Source organism: Rhinopithecus roxellana, chromosome 19, assembly GCF_007565055.1.
Source record: "Rhinopithecus roxellana isolate Shanxi Qingling chromosome 19, ASM756505v1, whole genome shotgun sequence".
NCBI classification, from domain to species: Eukaryota; Metazoa; Chordata; class Mammalia; order Primates; family Cercopithecidae; genus Rhinopithecus; species Rhinopithecus roxellana.
This window is the reverse complement of record NC_044567.1, coordinates 42,522,303-42,530,438: the sequence shown is the minus strand read 5'-3', so window position 1 is coordinate 42,530,438 and position 8,136 is coordinate 42,522,303. Positions and strand designations below refer to the sequence as shown.

Genomic DNA, 8,136 nt, shown 5'->3' with positions numbered 1-8,136 from the left:
ACTTAATTCAGGAAAGGGATAGAGCCAGTCTGTCCTAGAACAAGGAGGGAACGGAGGAGAAATAAAGATTTCAGGATATTTTCTTGGACCAACAAAAGAACAGGACAAATAAACCAGTAAGAATCAAGTTTGGAAGACCCAGACAGAGAATGTTCTTCTAGTATAAAAACAGGATTGAGCTGGGTGTAGGGCCTCACACCTGTAATCCCAGCATTTTAGGAGGTCAAGGCAAGTGGATTGCTTGAGCCCAGAAGTTCGAGACCAGCCTGGGCAACATGGTGAAACCCTGTCTCTACAAAAAAAAAAAAAAAAAAAAAAAAAAAAAAAAATGGCTGGGAGTGGTGATACACACCTGTACTCCCAGCTGCTCAGGAGGCTGAGGTGGGAGGATCACCTGAGCCCAAGAAAGTCCAGGCTGCAGTAAGTGGTGACTGTGCCACTGCACTCCAGCTTGGATGACAGAATGAGACCCCGTCTCAAAAACAAAGCAAAGCAAAGCAAAACAAAACAAAACAGAATTGTATACCTAGTAATAAGTTTATCTGTGTTACAGACAAAATGTGTAATCTAAGGATGTGGGTGTGTCCCAGCCAGTCCATGGGGAATGTCTGTGCTCATGTTAAGCCCTGACTGGTTTGACAGTTGCTGAACATCTGTACAGAAGGTGAAGCTTACAAAGGCCCTGCATACAGGAGTGTGCAAAGTTGGACAGTTGAAGGGAATTAAGATAACTGGATCAATATCTCTATCTACGTTTAGCTCTACTACTCTAACTCACCTGCTCACCCCTAACCCCACATTGTTACCTGCTATTCTCTGAGAAAGAAAGCAGAAGAGTAAAAAGAGGGAGCCATGACTTCAAACTATACTACAGGGCTACAGTAACCAAAACAGCATGGTACTGGTACAAAAACAGACACATAGACCAATAGAACAAAATAGAGAGCTCAGAAATAATGCTACATACCTGCAACCATCCGATCTTTGACAAAGTTAACAAAAACAAGCAATGGGGAAAGGACTTCCCATTCAATAAATGGTACTGGGATAACTTGCTAGCCGTATGCAAAAGATTGAAACTGGACCCCTTCCTTACACCATGTATAAAAATCAACTCACAATGGATTAAAGACTTAAATGTAAAACCTAAAACTATAAAAATATGACAACCTGTAAGATAACCTAGACAATATGATTCTGGGCATAGGATCTGGCAGAGATTTCATGATGAAGATGCCAAAAACAAATCGCAACAAAGCCAAAAACTAACAAATGGGATCTAATTAAACTAAAGAGTTTCTGCACAGCAAAATAAACTATCAGCAGAGTAAAGAGATAACCTACAGAATGGGAAAAAATATTTACAAACTATGTGTCTGACAAAGGTCTAATATCCAGAATCTATAGGGAATTTAAACAAATGTAGATGCAAAAACCAAACAACTCCATTAAAAAGTGGGCATTGAACATAAACAGACACATTTCAAAAGAAGACATACACGCAGCCAAGAAACACAAAAAATGCTCAACACCACTAAACATTAGAGAAATGCAAATCAAAACCACAATGAGATACCATCTCAAACCAGTCAGGATGGCTATTTTTAAAAAGTCAAAAAATTACAGATGTTGATGAGGTTGTGGAGAAAAGGAACAGTTATACACTGCTGGTGGGAATGTAAATTAGTTCAGCCATTGTGGGAAGCAGTTTGGCAATTTCTCAAAGAACTTAAAACAGAACTACCATTCAACCCAGTAATCCCATTTTTTGGTATATACCCAAAGGAATATAAATCATTCTACCATAAAGACATGTGCACATGTATGTTAATTGCAACACTATTCACAATAGCAAAGACATGGAATCAACATAAATGCCCATTGATGATAGACTGGATAAAGAAAATGTTATATATATATATGCGCCATGGAATACTTCTATCAGAAAAAAAAAAAAAAAAAAAAAAAAAAAGAACGAGATCATGCCCTTTGCAGCAACATGGACGGAGCTGAAGGCCATTATTCTAAGCGAACTAACACAGGAACAGAAAACCAAATACTGCATATTCTCACTTATAAGTGGAAGCTAAACATTGAATACACATGGACACAAAAAAGGGAACAGCAGGCACCAGGGCCTACTTAAGGGTGAAAGGTGGATGGAGGGCGAAGATAAAAAACAAACAAACAAACAAACAAACAAACAAAAAACCACCTATTGAGTACTATGCTTATTACCTGGGAGATAAAATAATCTGTACACCAAACCCCCACAACACATAATTTACCTATATAACAAACCTGCACATGCACCCCTGAACCTAAAATACAAATTAAGTAAAAAAGGGACCTACAGCATCTGGGAGCCAAAGGAGAGGTTGGAGCAGGATCCTGGGGTACTTCGGGGTCATTACATGAAGTACGAGGTCATCGTACCTTAGCATTCTCCCTCACTCCCCCACCCGCACACACAAGCTGCACTTCTCTCCTCTGTTCTCTCCCCCTTTTCTTTGAACAGCTCTTGCTTTAAATGTTCTGATCTTCTCCAAGACCCTTGCCCCCAGCTGCAATGTTCCGTGTTCCCTGGTAGCACATGTGTTGGTACCTCTCCTGACTTTTCCTAGTCGGTGCAGTTTCATCTTCATGCATCAAGGGCCTTACTTTAAGAGAAGCAGGCCGAGCTAATTCCCAGCAGGCGAGGCGCCACCGACCGCTGAAGACTACAAGCCCCAGCGGGCTATGACGGAACGCGCCCGGGAACACCGTGCCCACAGCTCGGGCCAGCGCCCGAGGATCATCCACAGGGCTAGATGGCTGCGTCGGGGCGGGAGCGGAGGTGAGCGGGCGTTAGGGCCCTGCGCCCCCGCCGGCCCTTCCTCCAGCGCTCTGTGGACCCCGCAGAAGGCGCTCGCCTTCCTAGCCCGCAAACGCCTAATCGATTTTTCTAGCTGTGGCAACTGGGAAGTCCAGAAAGATCCTCCGCTCGCATAGGCAACTTCGGCCTTCCCTGCCCTGACCTGGAACCTCTGGGAGGGCTGCAGAGTAAGTGCCGCCTCTGCGCTCTGACGGAGGCAGGAGGCCTGCGGAATAGGTCCCTCTGTTCCGACAGGTGCGACACTTAGCGCTCCATGCCTGCGGGCTCCGGGAGGCATGGCCTCCCCCAGGGCCGCCACCTCTGCTGGTTGCTCTGTGCTTTCACCTTAAAGCTCTGTCAAGCAGAGGCTCCTGTGCAGGAGGAGAAGCTGTCAGCGAGCACCTCAAATTTGCCATGCTGGCTGGTGGAAGAGTTTGTGGTAACAGCAAGAGTGCTCTCCATGCTCTAATTTCCAGGCTAAAACTACCCCTGAGTTTGGTCCCACAGGGTATGTAGAGAAAATCACATGCAGCTCATCTAAGAAAATTGAGTTCAAAAGCTGCCGCTCAGCTTTGATGGAACAACACTTATTTTGGAAGTTCGAAGGGGCTGCTGTGTTTGTGGCCCTGATCTTCGCTTGTCGTGTCATCATTCGTCAGCGACAACTGTACAGAAAGGCTCTGGAAAAGGTCCGGAAGCAAATTGAGTCCATATAGCTACATTCCACCCTTTTATCCTGGGTCTTAGAGACCCAGTCTCAGACAGTGAAAGTGAAATGGACTGATTTGCACTCTTGGTTCTTTGGAGGCTTGTGGTGGAATCCCCTTTTCCCCGTCCTCTTCTTTCAGATCATTAATGAGCAGAATAAAAAGAGTAAAATGGTTTCCTTCCCTTCTGTAACTTGGAGCAGGAAGTCATGGGGGCAGAGAGGGAAAGGAGGTGGCTACTTAAGGCCTCAATCTACCAAGTCTTCCCCACTACTTCTCCCTTGTTTCCCCTCTTCTACTACTTATTTCAGACTTCTGGGATACAATTTCAGTTAAAACGTTTATTTATCACTCAAAACTTATTTCCCCTCAACCCTATCCCCAAAGAAGAAATAAAATCATAGATACATAACCAAAAAAAAAAAAAGAGAGAGAAGCAGAATGTGTCTCATGTTCTCTAGATTCACACAGACTTCGTTATCTATGACATTTTTATTCAACCCAATGTACTAACCATCTGCTGTTTGTCAGGGCAGACAGAGCTGAACGAAGCCCAATCCCTGCCTTCAAAGAGTTCCATGTCTAGAGATGGCATTGACAGTGACAGAAATAACTATCCCACGAGGTAGAATAAGCTAAGTGTCATGTCAGAGGAAGAAACACAGTGTCAGGAAGCCTGAAGGATGGAGAAGGCTGTCCAACATCTGTAGATGAGTAGCTCCAAGTTAAGTCTCAATCCCCACCAGAGCAGCTGTCTGAATGAGCAGGGTGGAGGGGTATAGGAGGATGTCCTGTTCTGGGTTTCAGGAGAATATTGATTGATAAAATGGGTGATTAAGTCATCACTGAGCCATACAATGAGTTTGTCTGTTGACTTTTGTTTCCTAGCCTTGATCCGATCTTTGGCTCATGGAGGTAAAAGGTTTTGAGGGGTCTTCGTGAAGATACTAACAACAATACTGTGTCTGCACCAGTGGAAGTCCACACTGAGAGTAAAAAGGACTTGTATCATTTTGTTTAGCCACCCCAAGATTAACTCCCCCCACCCCAAGAGTTAGGCACTGGTGCCATTTGGAACTCCTGGAGGGCAAATGTGGAGACTGGAAAGTCAAGGGGAGCCAATAAACAATGATAACAAATGACTCTCGAATACACGACAAAAACGATGCTCATGTTCTCTAGAGAAACTTCCCTGACCCCTTTCCCAAGTAAATCCTGTGTCCTTCCCTGTGCTCCTACATTCTCCTGAACTACTTCCTTCTTGCCACCTATCACATATTGATCTATTCTTGTGGTTGCCTCCCCAACTGGAAAGTGAGCTCCTTGATGCAGAAACTGTGTTATGCTTATCTCCATGGAGGGGATGCGATGAGTAATATGGACTCAAGATGTGAACCCCTATATAGCCAAATGAGTAAGCTGAGCATGAGTGAACTGGGTGTTCTGACACTCCACCCAAAAGGTGATTCCTCAGCCCTGATAGTGTGGTACTTCCCCTTCTCCCCATGCTCAACCCACACATCCAGCAGTTTTATCATAATGGATGCTATTCTTGGACTCAATTCTTTGTAGCTCAGGGTTGCAAGAAGTGACAGCAAGGGTCATCCATGGTTCCAGGGAGCTCCATTCAGAGGGCCACCCCCTCACCCCTGAGCAGGGAAGCGCTTCTTTCCCCCTCATTTGTGGTCATTTAGAGGTTTCCCCCTCCACATTCTCGACCACCGCTATATTCTTAATTCCATTCTGGGCATTTTTACATTTGTCTTGTCATGTTATCCTCAACTTCCCAGTCTGCAGGCAGGCCCGCAGCCATAGCAGTAACGTGACCTTGAAAATGTCCTGCCATTTTTCATTTTCCTCAGCATATCCATGGCCTGTAGTTTTACCTGATCCCAATCTGTTTTGCCACTGAATAGATTAGGAAAGCAAAACCTAGAGAAGTGAAAAGACGTGATCAAGGTCACACAGCATGCATGTCAAGACCCAGGGTCTTCAACTCCCAGTTCAGAGATGACCAGAGTCGCTCTACAGGTATGACCCTCTGAGATTACACGTAGAGGCAATCTCTGATCATAACACTCAGTCAATCTGGACATGCTGGCCTCTCCTAGAGTGCTGAGGAGACCACCTGGGTGTTGGGGTCAAGAGGTAGCCTCTAGGAGGTGGGATGGGTAGAACTACAGAACCCCTGGAGAGCAAATGTGGAGACTGGAAAGCCTGGAACATAGGGTCATTTGCCAAGATAGTAAACCAAGAGGCAAATCTTGTGGTTTTGCCAATATGGTGTCCAAGTCTCTTTGGAGGAAATGGGAGCAGAAGCTGAATTGTGAATTGAAGAAACAAGTACACAATTATCCAGAGTGCAGAATTCTTCAGGATGAAATTCGTAGGACAATGAGCTGGTTGGAGCAGCTCATCAGTGACTGCCACTCTCTGACTACGGAGCTGGCCGGCCTCGCTCTTCTTACCGTGGAAATGGACCTTGGTCACCTGCCACAGCCTGCTCTTAGTTGTGAAAGGTAGAGGTCAGGAACTTCAGGAGATGTTAAATTCCTGAGAGAGGGGTAAAGCCTCACCAGCAGTCATGAGATCAAGAAAACTTTCAGTATTCCTTATGAAACATCTTCCTTCAAATTGTTTCTGGCCTCTTTCCATGCAGGTCATAGGGAATACTCCAGCAAGAGATGAACATAATTCAGTAAAGCTTTATTGAGTACCTACTGTGTGACAGGCATTGTGTCTGAGGGTGAGGGTATGTACTTTAGATGGTGGTAGTAAAGTGTTAAGGAAAACTTCCAAAAAATGTGAGACCTGAATTTTTTTTCTGAAAAAAAAAATTATAGGCCAGGCATGGTGGCTCATGCCTATAACCCCAGCACTTTGGGAGGCCGAGGTGGGTGGATCATATGAGGTCAGGAGTTTGAGAACAGCCTGGCCAACATAGTGAAAGCCCGTCTCTACTAAAAATACAAAAACTTAGTTTGGCGTGGTGGCGTACACCTGTAGTCCCAGCTACTCAGGAAGCTGAGGCATGAGAATCTCTTGAATCTGGGAGGTGGAGATTGCAGGGAGCCAAGATCGTGCCACTGCACTCCAGCCTGGGTGACAGAGCGAGATTACTGTCTCAAAAAAAAAAAAAAAAAAAATTATATTAGTTTGGTTTTCTTTTATAGAAAATATACATGGTCATTGTACAAAATTCAGAAAATATAGGGAGGCATAAATAAGAAAATTAAAATTCCCCTATCATTCTGTACCTAGTTTTATATTTTATTATCGGTATTTAATATTCTTTCATGAAGTAGTATATCTTATTGTTACTTAATCTTCTTCTGTGTCATTACAAACTTAAATATTACTCAAAAATGGCATGAGTATATGCATGATATTTTATTGCATAGATACACCAAAAGTATTTAATCACTCTACTACTCACATCAGTCCATTTACATGGCTCTAACTTTTCTTTATTACAGGTTGAACTGAGATTAGCCAGGCAAAGACAGGGACAGGGGTATACAGGCAAAGAACAAGAGACCTGCACTTGTTTTTGATGTAAAATGGACATATTGAAATAGTTCAATAATAATAAAACAGTAATAGTAATAATAGTAGATAGCACTTAACACAGCACTTACTATGAACCAGTAATGTTCTCTGCCTTTCATAGATATTAATGCATTTAATCCTCACAGTGGCCCTGTGAGGTAAGTGCTGTAACTATCCCCTTTTAAACACGAGGAAACTGAAGCACAGAGAGGTATGTAACCTATGGCAAAACACACAGCTGACACACAACAGATTTGAAGCTGAAGCCAAGAAGTCTGGCTCTAGAGCATGAATAAACCAGAAAAGGGAAGTGTGCTGTATTATAAATTTATGTTAAAAGCATAACAGCCAAAGTTTCTGTTATTCTAATGTAAAATGTCTTTTCCATTTTGCATTTTGCATGCCTTTGAACAGCAAGATCCATGGATTTCCTGTTTTCCTTAGAAAATTTGAGGAATTACAGGACAGGGTTGGTGGCTCATGCCTATAATCCCAGCACTTTGAGAGGCCGAGGCAGGCAGATCACTTGAGGTCAGGAGTTCAAGACCAGCCTGGTCAACATGGTGAAACCCCATCTCTACTGAAAGTACAAAAATTAGCCAGGCATTGTGGTGCATGCCTGTAACCCCCGCTACTCAGGAGGCTGAGGTGGGAGAATCACTTGAACCTGGGGAGAGGCGTAGGTGGGATTGGAGGTTGCAGTGAACCAAGATTGCGCCACTGCACTGCAGCCTGGGCGACACAGTGAGACTCCGTTTAAAAAAAAGAAAAAGAAAAGAAAATTTGGGAATGATGTAGTGTTTTTCCTTAATTGTTCTAAATATGAATCCCTGCAGCTGTCATGGGATGTGCCCACTTTTGTAGTGTTACACTCTGCCCCGTGGTTTATAAGAAGGGGAAATTGTGCTTTACCAAGTCAATACCTCCTTCATTAAAATCAGGGAAGAGAACTGCACAAATAAGGAACCACAGGTAGTGCAAATAGACTGAGTCTTGGTTTTCAGGAAGTCTCAGCATGGCAAGCCA

General features: G+C 43.8%; 1 pseudogene across 1 annotated transcript; it reads left to right on the top strand.

Moving 5' to 3' along the window:
* The first annotated feature begins 2,998 nt into the window (after positions 1-2,998).
* Positions 2,999-3,738, top strand: LOC115894850 (annotated as a pseudogene). Its single transcript, XR_004055070.1, has one exon. The product of XR_004055070.1 is annotated as a protein JTB pseudogene (transcript).
* Positions 3,739-8,136: the final 4,398 nt, after the last annotated feature.